Here is a 15411-nt window from a genome sequence, read left to right as displayed (position 1 = left end):
CTGGGGTCCCAACCCTCCAGGGCCTGCAGGCTAGCCTGGGCTCCCTGAGCCCATCCCTGACTTAGACCCCAGTCCCTGGTATACACACACCTTGGGGCCTGTCTTTTGCCACCTGGTAGGGTTTCTAAAGAGGCTCCATGGGCTGGTGGGAACAGCTGGGGACAAGGGACCAGGGCCCTCTGCACTTGCTGGGGGGGGGGGTCCTCACCAGCCTGGCCCACCCCGCAGTCCCTGCTGCACTGCCGGGCCAGGCCCTGCATGGAGTTTTCCCGGATCATTAATTGAAGGCACAGGCATGCGGCAGTGCCGACACCCAGACGAATAGCACGCTGGGTGATTAGGGAGGTGTCACGGGAATGATGGAGCGAGGCCCGCTGTCCCCAGTTCACCTCCCGGGAAGTGAGAGCGACTTCTCGCAGTTTCCTGCCACCATGGGCGATGCTGGGGACCGGAGTGCAGCCCGGGGGCCAGGGCGGAGCTACCGCTCTGGACAGGACTGGCCCCCTCGGTCTGCTTCCTCCCCACCTGGCGGGAGGTGGGCTGACGGGAAAGGATGTGGTTGGAGACAAGCGAGCAGACCTGGAGCCACTCAGAGGGGCAAATGAGGGGGTGGAAGAGCGCCGAGCCATGTGGGCAGGGCTGGGCAGACCCAAACCCCAGGACTTGGGGGTCCTGCCCGGGGAGAGACGCAGCACCGTAGCCCTTCCGGGTGGCAAGGGCCCGACGGAGAGAGTTGGGTGTGGGCAGCAGCCGGCTTGTGACTGACTTACTGAAATGGGACTGGGTTTCTTGTGAAAGCCACAAGCATACGTAGCTGGACTGAAGAGCTCTGTGAGAGAGACTGGTGGAAAACCTCTCTCCTGAGGGCCCCTTCTCAGAGGCAAGGTTTGCTTTGTCTGGTTGGTTGGTTTGGGGCTTTTTGTTTTTGTTTTTTTTGTATTCTAAATATCACGCTAATGTTACTGGTTTTTTTCTATTTAGAAATTACCCATTGACTTCCTGCTGAGCATTTCGTCTCTGCCTCACAGCCCCTCACACGTGCGCACACGCGCACACACGTGCACACGCGCGCACACGCACCTTCCGTCTCTCCAGAGTGCGGTGTGCACACCCTTATCTTTCGCTCCCACTCTTGGCTGAGGACTCGCTGTGACCACGCCCTCTTCCGGTGCAGCCTCTTGCCTTTCCTGGACGCCGTAACTCCTGCTTTAGGTTTGGTTTAGCTTCTATGTGCCCATTACTTATTTAGCCCCACACGCTGCACTAGACATATGACCCTCTCTTTGGGGTATTGACGTCATCAGACCATCAATGATGGCCTTAGAGCCTGTGGCATCCAGAGGCCAAGACGTCTGTATGCGCCGCAGAGGTGGACGTGAGGTGTGTCACCCCTGGTACTAGACCACAGAGCACATTGGGGCTTGGTCTTGGTGCCCCCTCCGTCTCCCTCATCACCCACGCTGAGGGCCATGTCATGAGCTGCTCTACGAAACCCTGGGCAAGGAGCGGGGCCCCCCTGCCCTTCAACCCGGGTCGTCCCGGCCTGCCCGCCTTCAGGTGCCGCAGCCCCGCCATTGTGTTGGCAGCCTCGCGAGAGACCCTGAGCCAGAAGAGCCACCCTGCCCCGGGTCCCCATCCTCAGACTGTGAGATGACCGGTCTTTGTTCTGGGATGGCCTGTCACCCGTCCCTCGCGTGCCCACCTGTCTCTGTTGCCTTGGACACCTGGCGCCCCCAAGGCCCTCTCGCCCCGTCTTGCCCTGGTGTGGGATCCCTCCTTGGGCCGTGCAGTCCTCTGTTTGGGCTGCCATCTTCCGGGACACATCAGAGCTATAGCCCCAGAGGTCAGCGCCCTGTTGGTCTCCCAGCAGGGAGGCCTAGGAGAGCTCCTCACTGTCACTGTCAGGACAGAGACCCAGGCAGGGCGGGAGATCCCGGCCCGTCCTCTCGGCTCCCGAGCGCCGGCGAGGCCGCTGTCCGCGGTGCTGAAGCCTGCGCCGGGGCGGGGCCTGGGCTGGGGGCGGGGCCTCTGCTCTAGCTCGCTCCCCGGCAGCCCTGCCGCCCCCAGCCCTGGGCAGCCAAGGGGTCCTCCTGGAGACCACCTTCCTCCGGGCCCGCTCTGCTGCCCCTGGCTGTCTTCCTGCTCGGGGGCTCCTCCCCAGCTGCGTTCTGCATTCATTTATTAATCTGTTTAATTGTTTTTTAAACAAGCTATGTGCTTCCCTTTGCACTGGGTCGCACACCACGCTGCAGGTGTGCGGCAGCCTCGCCAGGCCTCCAGACGTGGGCATTGTTCTCGGTTCTGTTGTCACTGTAGGCTCCGCTCTCAACTTTTTAAAAATCCTGATTAAGCAGGTTATAGAAATCCTACTGACAGCAACCTTAGACGTCCTAATATTACAGTTTATAAAAACACAGACATCCCCCGCAGGGGCCACACTGACCACATTGTCCCAGTTGGTGTTGTGCGGCCAAAGTGAGGCCGCCGTGGCTTCATGAGCAGACCCCGCACGGGCTCTGCAGATGGGCGAGTCCCGTGGTGAGAGCCTGGAGACCTTCGAGCTGAGAACTCTGGGTTACAGGGGACAGAAACTAACCTAAACCATCGTGAGCAAAAGCGGGGCTGTGAGTCCACTGCCGGGCAGAGCTGGCTGCACCCGCCGCGGGCTCCCCTCTGGTGGCAGCAGCCCTTTCTCCCCGTAGCCATCCCAGGCAGAGAGCCCCCTTCTGTCCCAAGGGCTCCAACGAAGCCCCAGGGCCATGCCTCTTGGTTCTGGCCGGCCTGGCTGACTCTGACCACTGCTTGACTTGACCACTGTGGCTGGAGGGGTCATGTGTCCAGCCTGGAGCCAGGGAGTGGAAGTAGCCTCTGCCCACCTTAGAAGGGTTCCTCAGTGGGCAGTCAACACTGTCACCTGGTTGGGGAAGCAAAGGGGAGGGACCTCTTCAGGAGGTGCCGTGGCCCCAGGATCTCAGGACCTGCACCCCCAAGACCCAGGCAAGTATCGCCCTTCCCAGCAGTGCCCACTCGTCTCCGGGTGATTCTCCTCCCAGGCCAGCAGGAGCGGCCTGATTAAGGCCCATTACTAACCACTTCTTGTTTCTGGGGCAGAGACACAGGGCTTGGACTCAGTTGGCATGTAACAAGGTCTCCATGATGAATTACTTGGGTATCAACGAACTGTCTAGGGGAATGCCAAGCGGGATCCGTCTGCTGGCAGTGAGGGATAGCCAATTACCCAGAGCGGTTAATCCAGGCCGGCGGGTGGCCAGCTTCAGCGTCCAGCAGGGCGGGAGCAGGAGGCGGGGTCTGGACTCCACCGCTGCCCACTGGTTCAGTCATTCCAAAACCACCTGCTGGGTCAGGCCTGGCCAGCCGCTGCTGTCAGGAGCTGGGATGGTGCTGGGGAGGGACAGACATGCAGACAGTTGTCTGTGACTTGCATGGTCTCTGCAGCATCCAGTCTGAGTAAAAGCATCTTCAGGGCAGCAAGGAGGGACAGGTTAATGACGGGCCAGGGCACAGCAGGGAGGGGAGGGGGAGTGGTCAGGCCCCAGGGAGAGGGGCTGGTGGGGGCAGTCCTGCAAGGCACAGGCAGACAGCCACCTGGCCAGGTGCACAGAGCCTTGGGCAGTGCACTGGCAGACCTGAGTTGTGAGACCTGGAGACATTTTCTCAAAACTTCTGAGCCTTGGCTTCCTCACCTGTAGAGTGGGGCTCGTAATCCAGTTCCCAGGACCACGGCAGGAGCGAGCAGTGCCCTGTGCAGGCGTGCGGAGCTCAGTGCCGGCCCAGAGCAGGTGCCGGCTGGATTTGGTTCCCTCCTCCCTGCAGTGAAGCCTTGGTTCCGGCTCACTGCGGGGAAGCTCCGGGGGCGCCCGTGCTGGAGACAGGCACAGGATGGGGGCTGCAGCCCTGGGGACGAGGGTGTCCTAGAGGATGTGTGGGTTGAGGGGCAGGGTTGAGGACTTGCCATCCCCCACGCCTTTTAGGTTTTGTTTTATGTTTTCAGGAAAGCACCCTGGCCACGTGAGTCCCTCCTGGTGGGGACCGGTGACCATACTCTGACCCCAGCCTGTTCTGTCCCCTGCCTTTGCCCAGGCCATCCCCCTGCCCAACGCCCCTTGGTGGAGCTGACCCCTCCCCTGTGGAAGCCCCACCCATGTCTACTGGGGGGGGTGATTGGCAGCTGCCACTTCCCACCCCCCAGGGGGAGCTTCACGCTTATGCATGACACTAACATATGGCACCTCCGTGGGGGGGATCGGAGGAGCTGCCAATTGTGAGAGCAGCGTGTCCCTGTTCGAGTCCTGCCGAAGCAAAACAAACAAGATGTGAGGGGAGCAGAGGCGGCGGGGGCGGGAGCGTGCAGTGCATGTCTGCCTGGCTCTGCGGGGTGGGAGGGGGACCGAGGGTATCGTGGGAGCTGTGGGCCTGGCAGTGAGCTGGGAATGAGTTTTGGTGTCTGCGGCTTCTGGGCTCTCAGCTAATGGGGTCCCCAGAGGTCCCCAGGTAGGCTGGCTCAACCCCACTGAGACCCGGCCTCTCACTGGGGACGCCGGGCATGGATGCGGTGGGGCGGGGGCTCAGCAGCCGGCAGCTCTGACTTCAGATCCCTGAAATGTTCTCTTCCCAGAATCAGGAAACGCCACCTGATGTCAAGTCAGATCCGCAGGGCTCCAGGCTTAGCCAGTCTCTTCTGTGTTTGCTGGGGATGGAGCAGTGTGACATCAGGGGGCAGCCCCCAGCGTCTCCTCCCCAGGCCCCTCCCCTTTCGGGCTGGCCCTCCAGTGGCACAAGGGCTGCCGTGCTCTGCTCCTGGGCCGGAGGGCTCTGGGGTCCTCTGTACCCAGGGCTGAGGCTGCTGCCATGGAAACGAGGCTCTGCAGGCTGGCTGCGTGCATCCTGGAGAGAGTCCTGGGTCCAGGGCTCGGTGGGTCCAGGAACTGTGACCACCACCTCTCAGGAGGCCCAACACGGGTTCCCACCCCAGCCTGCCGCCTGCCCGCATTGCCATAAGAAACCGCGGGAGGCAGAAGGGAGCTCAGGGAGCGTGGCGTGGGGCCTGGGGCCCAGCAGGCCGGGGCTGAGGTGGGCTGAGGGTGAAGAGCCAGCCCGGGAGCCACAGCCCAGGGTCCAGCTCTCGGAGGGCCTGGACTCTGGGCCCTCCGGTGCCTGCATGTGCCCTTTAGAGTGTGGCAGACGCCGTGGGGCCTGTCCTGGGGCCCACCAAGCTCCTTAGAGCAGCACCCCCATACTTTGGGCCTTCCCAGGAGCTGCAGAACCTGCCCCAGGGGTGCAGCCTGCTAGAGAGCTGCCCCCCCACCCTGCTGCCTCCCAGACAGCGGGAGCCCCACGGACACCCTGGGCCCAGCTCTGTGGGCTGCCTGGGCGCTGGACTGCTCCTGGCCTGGCCTCGGGCCCGGGGCCCAGCCCAGTGCTGTGTGAGGCCCGCGGCTGGCGGTGCTGTGCACGGTGGCGTCTGCTGCTGTCTCAGGGCAGATGGGCTGCCAGTGAGCTAAGTGTGTGCGGGGGAAGGGGTGCCATAGGAACCCCTTCCCTCCGGAGCATGGGGGCGGGAGAGGCGGCGCGGCTCCTGCTGTGGGGGGAACGGGGAGCACATGGGAGGGAGGGGCACGGGATCGCATAGGCCCCAGGTCTGGGGTGAGGCTCATGGTGCTGGCTCCCGGCAAGGGGCTCAGGCCTCCCTGGGGACGCTGGGCCCTGCAGGCACTGTTCAGGCAGAGATCCCTGTCAGCACTGGCTGGGTGGCCTTGGGCGGGTCCCTTTGCTCTCAGGGCCACGGGTCTGAAGGGTAGTGTGATGGCTTCAGGCACCTCAGCTCCTAAACCCTGAGCTCTGCAGGAGGGGCACCCGCAGCAACGTGCCGCCACCTGCAGGGGCCTCCTGCCAGGCCTGCGGGTGGACAGGAGGCCAGCACGGTCGGCCGGGCCTCAGGGCACGTGCGCTCCCGGGGTGCAGCCCGTCCTCAGCCCCAGCCGCACAGGGGAGCCAGGCTGAGGGCATGGGGGCCGGGCTCCTGGGCAGGATGCTGGCTGAGACAGGAGACCCACCCTGGCCTGGCTGCCCCAGAGCCCAGTCCGCTGGACCCTGGACCCCCAGGGACACTGGGACCTATGGAAGGGGCAGACAGGAAAGTTGGCAAGGAAATACCCCAGGCCACCGACAGCCTCAGAAATCGCTCCCGGGGTACCGGGGGAAGGCCGGCTGGGCAGCCCCCAGACTCCTGCTCTGAGAGCCCCGGAGAAAGCCCTTCCTTCTCCAGGTAACTGCGCCCCCAGGGCCATTCATAACGATGGTGCCTGGAACCCTAGCTGCTGCCCTGGGCAAGCACCGTGGCCTCCAGTAACTGCACACAGCGGGGGAGGCAGCCATCATGTGTTAGAAGGGGACACGGGACTTAGATCAAGCGGCTGGGGGAGGCCTGGAGCCACCCCGCTGGCCACAGCCCCGGCGGTCAGCCGCACTCCTCGGGCTCCAGAGCCCAGGGGACGGTGCTGGGGCTGTGCCCCATCCCTGGGCAGCCCCTTCCCACCCTGCAGCCGCCTCCGCCCCCCGCGGTGACTCAGCTCGGCGTTACTCAGCCTCTTCGCTTGTCAGCAGCTGCCTTTTTGTTTCCTTGTTCTTTTCCAAAGTGTGACATGCTGCTGCGCCCTGGCGGGTGACGGCCGCAGGGGCCCCGGCTCCAGGTGCCCGTGTGGCCGGATGCCCAGGCCACACCTCGCACTCTGGTCCCGAGCAGAGACTGTCAGCCCAGAGCAGGTGTAGTCCAGTCCTCAGTGCCGCCTGCCTCGGGCACGGTGCCAGGGGACACCTGTCCACTCACCCTCCGCAGTTCCTCACGCCCAGACCTGTGCCCTTGACACTGTCCGCTGGGCCCCGAGAGGCCAGAAACCCGCCTAGGCAGGGTGACCTGAAGGGGGCCAGTCTCCCTTTGCAGGAAAGGAGAGGAACTGGAGAAGTGTGTCCCCGAGAAGACAAGAGGGGGCAGAGGCACCCCCACTGCCAAGGCCCTGGGGGCGCAGTTACGTGGAGAAGGAAGGGCTTTCTCTCAACAAAGGGAGTTTCCCCAACACTTAGGACTATTGGTGGAATTCGCTGCTTTGTTAGGTGGTGAGCTCCCTGTCTCTAGGAGAATGCAAGCCCTGATGCAGGTGGACTGAATTCTTCACTGGACTGAAGTTTGTGGAGCCTCAGCCTCGTCTCTGACGTGGGATCCGCACTTGCTTCGCAGGCAGGATGAGGACCCAGCGAGAGGCCGTGGGGAAAGTGATTGTGACCGTACATCCTGCAGGTCGCCCTGTCCGAGAGCACTCACCGCCACAAGGACCGGAAGGAGCCTGTCAGAAGCAGGGGCTGAGACTCCAGCAGGGAGCGTTCGGAGAGGACAAGAGGAAGGGCTTTGGGCAGCAGGGAGTGGAGACTGGGGACTCTGGGACCGTCCTCCTGTGTGTGCTTAGAACACCCAAGAACACCTCTCCTGCCTCCTGGACTCAGAGAGCCCAGGTTTGAGGTTGGGTGGAGTCTGGGGTACTCATGGAATTGGGGGCACCCCTGGCCTTGGGGAGACCAGAGGTGGGGCTCCATCAGACACAGCTGACTTGGGATATAATAACTAAGAAAGGGTCAGACAGCCCCATGCCCATGGATGCCCCCCACCTTTCCTCTTCTTCCCTCCCATCCCCCATCCCTGCTCTGTTCCCATTTCTCATGCCCCTTGGAGTGACTGAAGAGTGGCTTCCAAAGGACGTGTCCACCCAGAACCTCAGAAGGCGACTTTCCTCGGAATAAGAGTCTTGGCAGATATGACCAAGTTGAGGATCTTGAGATGAGATCATCCTGGGTCAGGGTGTCGGGAGAACAAGGCAGAGGAGGACGTGAGACTCGACTCCCATGAGGCTGGCGGCAGAAGTTGCGCCCATGAGCCAGGAAGGCCGAGCTGCTTCAGCCACGAGGCCGGGGGAGAGGCCCGGAACAGGTTCGGTTTTAGAGCTCAGCCACTGCTGGGAACTTGGGCTGGAAGAGTCCTCCGTGAGCAAAGGGGTTTCTGGGATGGCTATGCCTGGCCGCGGCCCTCCCTGCCTTACACAGTCCCGCCTCCTCAAGGCAGAAGTCGGAGCTTGTGTTCTCTGACTCCCTTGCAGCTAGAGTGTGGATCTGGAACCTGGGCGCCAACAACCACAGTCACCCCAACAGACTGATTTAGAAGTGAGTAACACTAGGAGGTAAATGACCCCAAATCTCTTTTTTATTTCTTTCTGTTGCTGCTAAAGGTTTTATTTTTTCCATTTGGCCCAAGGATGGGAGAGGGCTCCAGGGAGGTTAAAAGGCTGCCCAGCAGCAGCAGGGAGAGGCCCAAGCAGAGGCCAGGCGCCGGGGGCATGCCGAGGGGCCCTCAAAGGCGAAGGCTAGGCGCCGGGGCACGCGGAGGGGCCCTCGAAGGTTCCAGGTGGTGCGTGAGGAAGAGTCTTTGGAAGAGACACTGGCCCGGCCCAGCCTGTGGAGGCAGCAGGTGCCGCCGTCTTCTTGATGAGGTTCACCCCGCCCAGGAAGTGGTTCCCAGGAAGTCAGAGATGGGCGTCTGTGCGGGCAGCACCCGGCCTGGTTCGTGGTCCTCCCCAGGACCACGGCAGCTCCCACGACACCCTGAGCGTCACCCCGTGGTCGTGGGGAGGCCTCTGCAGGTCCTGGAAGAGGGCGCGGCCCCCTTCGGTTTTGAGTCTTCGAGAGACACGGGCGCCCTTGGCCTGTCCTCGGCCAGCTCTCGGGCCCCCGCCCTCCGGAGCCCCAGCCCCGGCGGAAGCGAGACAGGTGGGTGCGGGCGGCCGCGGTGCAGACTGCCGGGAGGCCGACAGGCTCCGCCTGGGTGGGGTCGTGCTGACGGATCCCGGAGCTCGTGGTTGCTGGCAATAAGGTGACGACTGGTCCCCGGGCCAGGACCGCACAGGGTTCCGGAGGTGGAGACAGACAGGTGGGTGGGTGTCGGAGGCTGGCAGAGGGCCCCCTGTCTGCTCTGCCCGGACACGGTGGCAGCAGGAGCAGGTGGGGGACTGCTCAGGCACTGCCCCAAGTCTCTTTTCTATCAAGGGGGCTGGCAGAGTGCCCCGGCTTTCAGGGTGCGGGGCCCGGGGGGGGGGTGCTCTAGGGCGTTGCTGCTGGGCGTGTGCCCACTGAGCGCCTGCCTGGCCCGGGAGATTCTGGCCTGGTCTCCTGAGCACCGCTTCCGGGAGGTCGGCCACGTGGCTTTGGTTGGTTGAGTGGCTTGTGGGGTAAGGAGATCTCACTGGGGAATCGCTCAGCTCTGTCCGTGGGGCGGGAGGTCATGCCCCAGAGAGAAGCTCCTAGAAGCCCTAGTCCCTGCTCAGAAGGAGGAACCACTCACAGCCCGGGCTGGCAACCGTCTGGTCAGCCTTTCAGAGGCCAAGAGGCCTGGCTTTCCCGGCCGCACCCCTTCTCCTCCCCGCACCCCTTCAGGGCCCATGCCCTCCCTCTGTTCTCTCCCCTGCACTTTCTTAGAAATGAAGTCATCTAGAAAAATAATCAAAATAGAAAGGGAAAAAAAACTAAGAAAATGAGATTTTTTTCCCTTTCAAACATTTGGCAAGACACCTCCCACACGAATGAGTGTCCACAGGCCCGGTTCCGTCGGAGGGAGCTCAGGCCTGCACCTCCTGAGCACAGTGAGTGGTGGGTCTCCCCCCCTCTCCCGTGGGGTCCCCACGGCCGCCCCCTGCAGCCTGGCAAGGTCAGCCCCACAAGTGTGCGGCCCAGGCAGTGCCCTCGGCGGGGGGCAGGGCGGGGCAGGGCGCGGTCAGGGGTTGGAGCTCCCAGGGACGGCTCTGGCTCTCTGGCTCCAGTCCGGAGCTCTTCCCGCTGCCTGCCCGCGGCCCACTCCCCGCTGCAGAGTTCTCGTCTGTTTATTTATAATTTATACTCAGCCTGCTTCCAAGAAAGCTCCCAGGCACTTGCTGAAAAGCTGCTTCCGCAGGCTGTGTGTGCTCCGTCAGCCTCCGGCTCGAAGCCGCACGCCGGTCCCCTGGCTCCCCAGTGTGCCGGCCCCGTCTGGCTCCCGGGCCCCCAGTGCAGCTGTTCCCGCCATCCCCAACGTGCACCCTGGCTCCCGGGGACCCTCGCCGCCAGAGCAGCCTGCGGGGTGATCCCTTGGCCACGGTGCCTACTCCCCATCTTGGGACCGGACCCCTCTCTGGCGCCGGTGGGAGGGGACCTGGGGACACGAGCACCTCTCCCCTGGCCCGCGGTGCCCGTCTGCGTCGGCTACAGGGCACAGGCTGCTCCTCGCCCCGACTGCAGCTTGCCGGGCCCTCACGGCTTGGCCGAGTCGTGCTGCCGTGGAGATGGTGGAGGACCATGATGGCCAGGGGCTCCCTCCCACGGGCAGGCCTGAGGGCAGCGGGGTGCGTGCGCCAAAGGGGAGGGCCTGCAGGCGGGGAGCTTGGGGAGGTGCCGAGAAGACAGGGTCACCTCACGACTTTGTCTGGACCCCAGGTAGAGGCCAACGACACTGTTTCCACCTGTTTCTTCAGGACCCGTGACAAGGAGCAACTCCATGGACCAGGGAGGGTGGGGCGCCCTGCACTCCCGACTTCCGCCAGGGGGGCGTCGCTTCCTGTTCCTCTGACCCTGGGCTGCCCTCTCCTCAGCCTTGCTTTCCCAGCCCTGGCGGAACAAGCTGGCGCGGGTGCCAGCTTGACGGACGGAGGCCTGGCTTGACCAACCCTGAAAATGTCCCTTCGCCTCCCACCCCCGCCCCCGTGGACGGGCCCTGGGCCGAGGAGCAGCGGGGATCGGGCCAACCGAGCACACGGACAGCTCCAACCCCTTGGCCTTGCTGTCCCGTCTGTGGAAAGAAGTGGTCTCAGGCTCCCCCCCTGCTGGCCTGCAGCCGTGACCCACAGGCCAGGCTGGATGGCTCTGCCGGTGCAGGGGCACACCACGGCAAGGGTGGGGTGCCCCTCCCTCTCCGCCTGCCCAGGCACCATCAGCCGTGGCCCGCTCTCCCTCCCTTCCTCAGCCTGAGCGGACACTGCCCGGTGCGGGCAGCTCTGGCAAGGCCGGGCCCTGGGGGTCACCCTCGGGAAGCCTCGGTGGCGAGGGTGATGCCAAGCGGGTCATGCCAGGGATGCTCTGCCACTTGGCAGGCACACCGTGGAGCGTGGCCTTTCCCTGGTTCCGGCTCTCCTTGCCACTGATGCCAGGGGCCACGTGTGCCCTGGCTGCGGGGGTTGAGGCAGAGCAGATGTCCCTTCCAGGCCACAGTGCCCTGGGCCAGCAGGACGGTGCAGCGGGCCGCGCACTGCCAGCCGTGGAACCGTGGGCTCGAGCGAGGGCGACACGGGCAGGAGGGAGGAAGACAGCAGCCAGGTGCCTCCAGCTCCTCAGATGCCCCAGGAGCTTCTGGCTGCCAGGACGGCTGGTGCCCTGTGCCCCACGTGGCTGGCAGCATATGCTGCCCTGGCTTGCCCGAGCCACACACCCTGCAAGGAGCTCCTCTCCTGGAGCCCGTGCCCACAGGGAGGCCAGTTGTCCGGACGTTTGGATGCAATTCCGGGAAGCCCTGGATGCTCATCTTGGCTTCTCGCCTGAGAAGGGCATCATGCCCGGAGGAACACAGGCTTCTCAGACACAGAGCTGGACTGAAGACCTGGAGCCTCCGTGTCCCGGCGTGTGATCCTGGTCAGGCTACCCTGTCTGAACCTGCTCCCTCGCTCGTAGGACACACCCAGCCTGGGCGGTGTCCATGGTGTGTGCTTCACACCAGGACTGCCCCCAGACCCCTGGAAGGACTCCCCGAGACCCTGCTCTGGGAGCTGACCTCGACACTGTGCCTCGGCCCTAATCACCAGACCGAGCCCCGAGGGCAGCCCCAGGCTTCCTCTGTGCAACCCAGCACCGAGCTTAGCGCTGGGCGCAAACCAGTCAGTGACCTCTGGAGCCCAGAGGGGTCTCAGCTGAGGGTGACTGTGCTTGAGGTGTCTCGGTCCTTCCACGGGAGTGAGCTCTCCGGGAGTGAGATGGACGTAAACGCTTGGCACCTGGGCAGTTGCCCGATCCTTGCTGGTTCCCCTTCCAGAGAATCACTAAAGGGGATGCAGGCCCTTGGTGGGGAGGAAGAGCCTCCTTCACCTGCTCTGTCCACATGTACTGACAAGACAATAACCCTGTCAAAGGAGATGTTATCAGATGGTGATGAGACCGAGAGAAAAGCAGCAGGGAGGTGATGTACGAGCAACGTGGGAAGGAGGTGAGAGCCCTGCAGAATAGGGGGAGTAGCACGTGCAAAGACCCTGGGGCAGGACAGAGCGAGGCTGAAATGGGCCAGCAGGTCAGGGGCTGATGTGGGGGGACCCTGACTTTCCCTCTGAGGGAAACGGGGAATGGCGGAGATGACCGGCTGCTGTGTGGACAATGGACAGAGGGTGAATGAAGCGGGGAGACCGGCCCAGAGGTTGGCCAGTGATCTGGGTTAACAGGCAGCCGGGCCAGGGTGGGATATTTCGAGGGCACAGCCGGGGAAGAACACAGGGCCAGCTGGTGGACAGGACGCGGCAGTGACCCTGGGGCAGAGAGGACTCTGGGCCAGAAGCCCCACCCCATTGCCCCGTTACTACCCCGCGCGGGGTCCGGTCCTGCTTCCCGGAAGCTGCGAGGCTGAGCACTCGCGAGAGCACCTCTCCATCAGCCGCGCACCTGAGGACGTTGCCGTGGCAACCCCACTCTGCGTCCCAGGTCCTGCCGGCAGAGCGGACCTCCAGGCCTCTGCACCCCCAGGTGCCCATTCCCAAGCGCCCGGTGGAGGCAGGAGGCCGCAGAGGGCCCAGTGGAACCCTTCAGAGAGTTAGAGCATCTTACACCCATCGCCTGCACCCCACCCTGGAAGCGCAAGACCTTCCACCTTCCTGGGAGGGCTACCCCGCTGCCCCGCCCCTGGGCCCTCTCCAGCCTCAGGTTTTCCCCTTCCTGCCCCAGCTGGAGAGCCTGGGGCCCCAGCTGGAGAGCCTGGGGCCCCAGGGAGGTCCTGGGGGGCTCTCTGGAGGTGCCGGCTGGGCTCCTGCCGACTGGATTCTGGAAGGGAGGTTCCAGACCCCTGGAGCTCAGCAGGGTCCCCCTGCTGCCTTCCCCCTCCAGTTCAGGGCGAGTCAGCTGGCGGGAGAGACGGGGTCCTGGAAGTGGACAGCCCAGGGTCCCAGGGTCCAAGGGCAGCCCCCACTTCGGCCCAACCCGGAGGGAAGAGAGGGAGGGGTGGGCCGAGGGACAGCCACTAGGCCACAGCGCCCTGAGGACGGGAGCAGTGTCTGGCCAGCTGGGCTCCCGCAGGCCCTGCAGCGCGGCCCAGTGTACGGACCGCCCGGAGGGAGGGGGACCGAGACTGCCCACTGTGTGCGTGGAGAGGCGCCAGGGTGCTGTGCTCACCCAGAAGTCTGACTCAAAGGAAAGTTACTGCCGCTGGGGAATCGCACAGTTGGCTGGAGAGTTTAGTTTGAAAATAAATAAATACACTTTAAATTATGTAACTAACATGTGCTCGGTGTAAAAAAAACTGGAAAACACATGAAAGTATAAAAATCCGTGATCCCATCGGAAGATCTAAGCCCCGCTCACATCTCAGAACCGTTTCTCCAGGCTCCGTTTCTCATGCACGTCCATCTCGTCCAGATAAAATGCGAGGAGCTGCATGGGAATGGGGGTGCTGATGTGACTGGAGCTCTGCTCCTCCCGACATCCTCCCGGACAGACAGACGCTCGCAGGAGCAGCCCCAGGACCAGGCGCATCTCCTGGCCTCGGGTTCCACAGCTCCGCCTTCCTCAGGCAGAGGGGTCCTCTCTCCTCCCTGTTCTTTTCTAGGGTCTGGAATTCTCTGCACCTCCTAGGTCAGGATGAGGCTCCAGGGCCCTGCCAGTCCAGGCGAGAGAGGCGAGTGCTTGGGTGGCTTTGACCCGACAGCTTCTCAGCCTCCCCATTCCTTGGGGCCAGCAGCCTGGGGATCCCTGAGCCCCGAAAGCAGGGAAGCTGGAGCTCAGAGGCCGGCCCTCCCCTCTGCCCCACCTGGGCCCGGCTCATTGCCTCAGGACCCAGGCGCCAGCTGGGTGTACCCAGTTCTCCAGCCTCAGGGGCTCCCTTTCCTTGTGATGGAAACAGACCCTTAGCCTCCTTATTGGCTTAGTGGGCTGTCGTAATAAGATGCCACAAAGGGGGGTTGGGGCGGAAAACAATAGACATTTATTCTGTCACCGGTCTGGAGACAGAGTGAAGTCGCGGAGTTGAGGTTCCTCGCGGAGGCTCCCGGGAGAATCTGTCTGGTCCTTTGTCTTCGTTCTGGGGGCCGCCAGCAAGCTGGGCTTGTGGCCGCATCACCGGGTCCCGGCTCGGCTCCGCAAGGCCTGTCCCTCTCTCTGCCGTCGACCGGCTCCCTCTTCGTGCAAGGGCACCAGTCACTGGGTCAGAGCCCACGAATCCCGTGAGACTGAGTCCTAACTGGCCACATCCGCGAAGCCCCTCTTTCCAAATAAGGTCGAATTCACAGGTTCTGGGTGGACATGAATTTGTGGGACACTTAAAAAAAATTTTTTTTTCTTTATTGCTTTTAGAGAGAGAGGAAGAGAGAAGGAGAGAGATAGAAACATGGATGAGAGACACCGACTGGCCGCCTCCTGCATGCTCTGCACTGGGGATTTGGCCCACAACCTGGGCATGTGCCCTGACCCGGAATCAAACTGGCGACCTCTTGGTGCAGGGTCGACGCTCAGCCACTGAGCCACACCGGCCGAGCTGTGGGACACTCTTCAACCTGGTGCAGCCCCATCTGTATGTGGTGGGAAACCCAGAGTCCCACGAGGGCTGTCACCTCCTGCTCACGCCCCGCAGCCCTGGCTGCGTGCTCTAGGGTGTTCTGTGCTCGACACCGCCCAGCTCGAACGACCGTAGCGACAAGCACACAGATGACCACACAGGGGCTCTCTTGGCCACTGAGTGCTGCCCTCTGGCCCTGGATGTCTCTCTCTTTGCTCTTCCCTCCCTAGTTTTCTGCCCTGGGGACGCTCACATCTTCCTTCCCGGGGTGTCCGTGACAACCCCGTCCCTTCACTTCTCCTGCAAGTGGTTCAGCAGCCTCTTCCCTTCACCTTTGCCTCCCTGCCTGGCCGCCTGCAGGGCCACCCCCAGACCCACAGCAGCCACTGGGGCCCCCAGCTGCGCGCCCAGCTCCCCGCGTGCGGGAGGCCGTCAGGCCCTGTGTGCAAGGGCCCGTCTGCCCTGCTCCCCCGTCTGCGGCTGCACCGATGGCGGAGATTCTTAGAGGACAGAGTTCTGAAGCGCAAAGCCCAGAACTAGAGTGTGCCAGCCAGAGGGGGCTTCTGCGAGGAAGGAGACAA

The sequence above is a fragment of the Molossus molossus genome, unplaced genomic scaffold, assembly GCF_014108415.1.
Source record: "Molossus molossus isolate mMolMol1 unplaced genomic scaffold, mMolMol1.p scaffold_m16_p_19, whole genome shotgun sequence".
Taxonomy (NCBI): domain Eukaryota; kingdom Metazoa; phylum Chordata; class Mammalia; order Chiroptera; family Molossidae; genus Molossus; species Molossus molossus.
The sequence above is the reverse complement of the archived record's forward strand: the minus strand, read 5'-3'. Positions refer to the sequence as shown.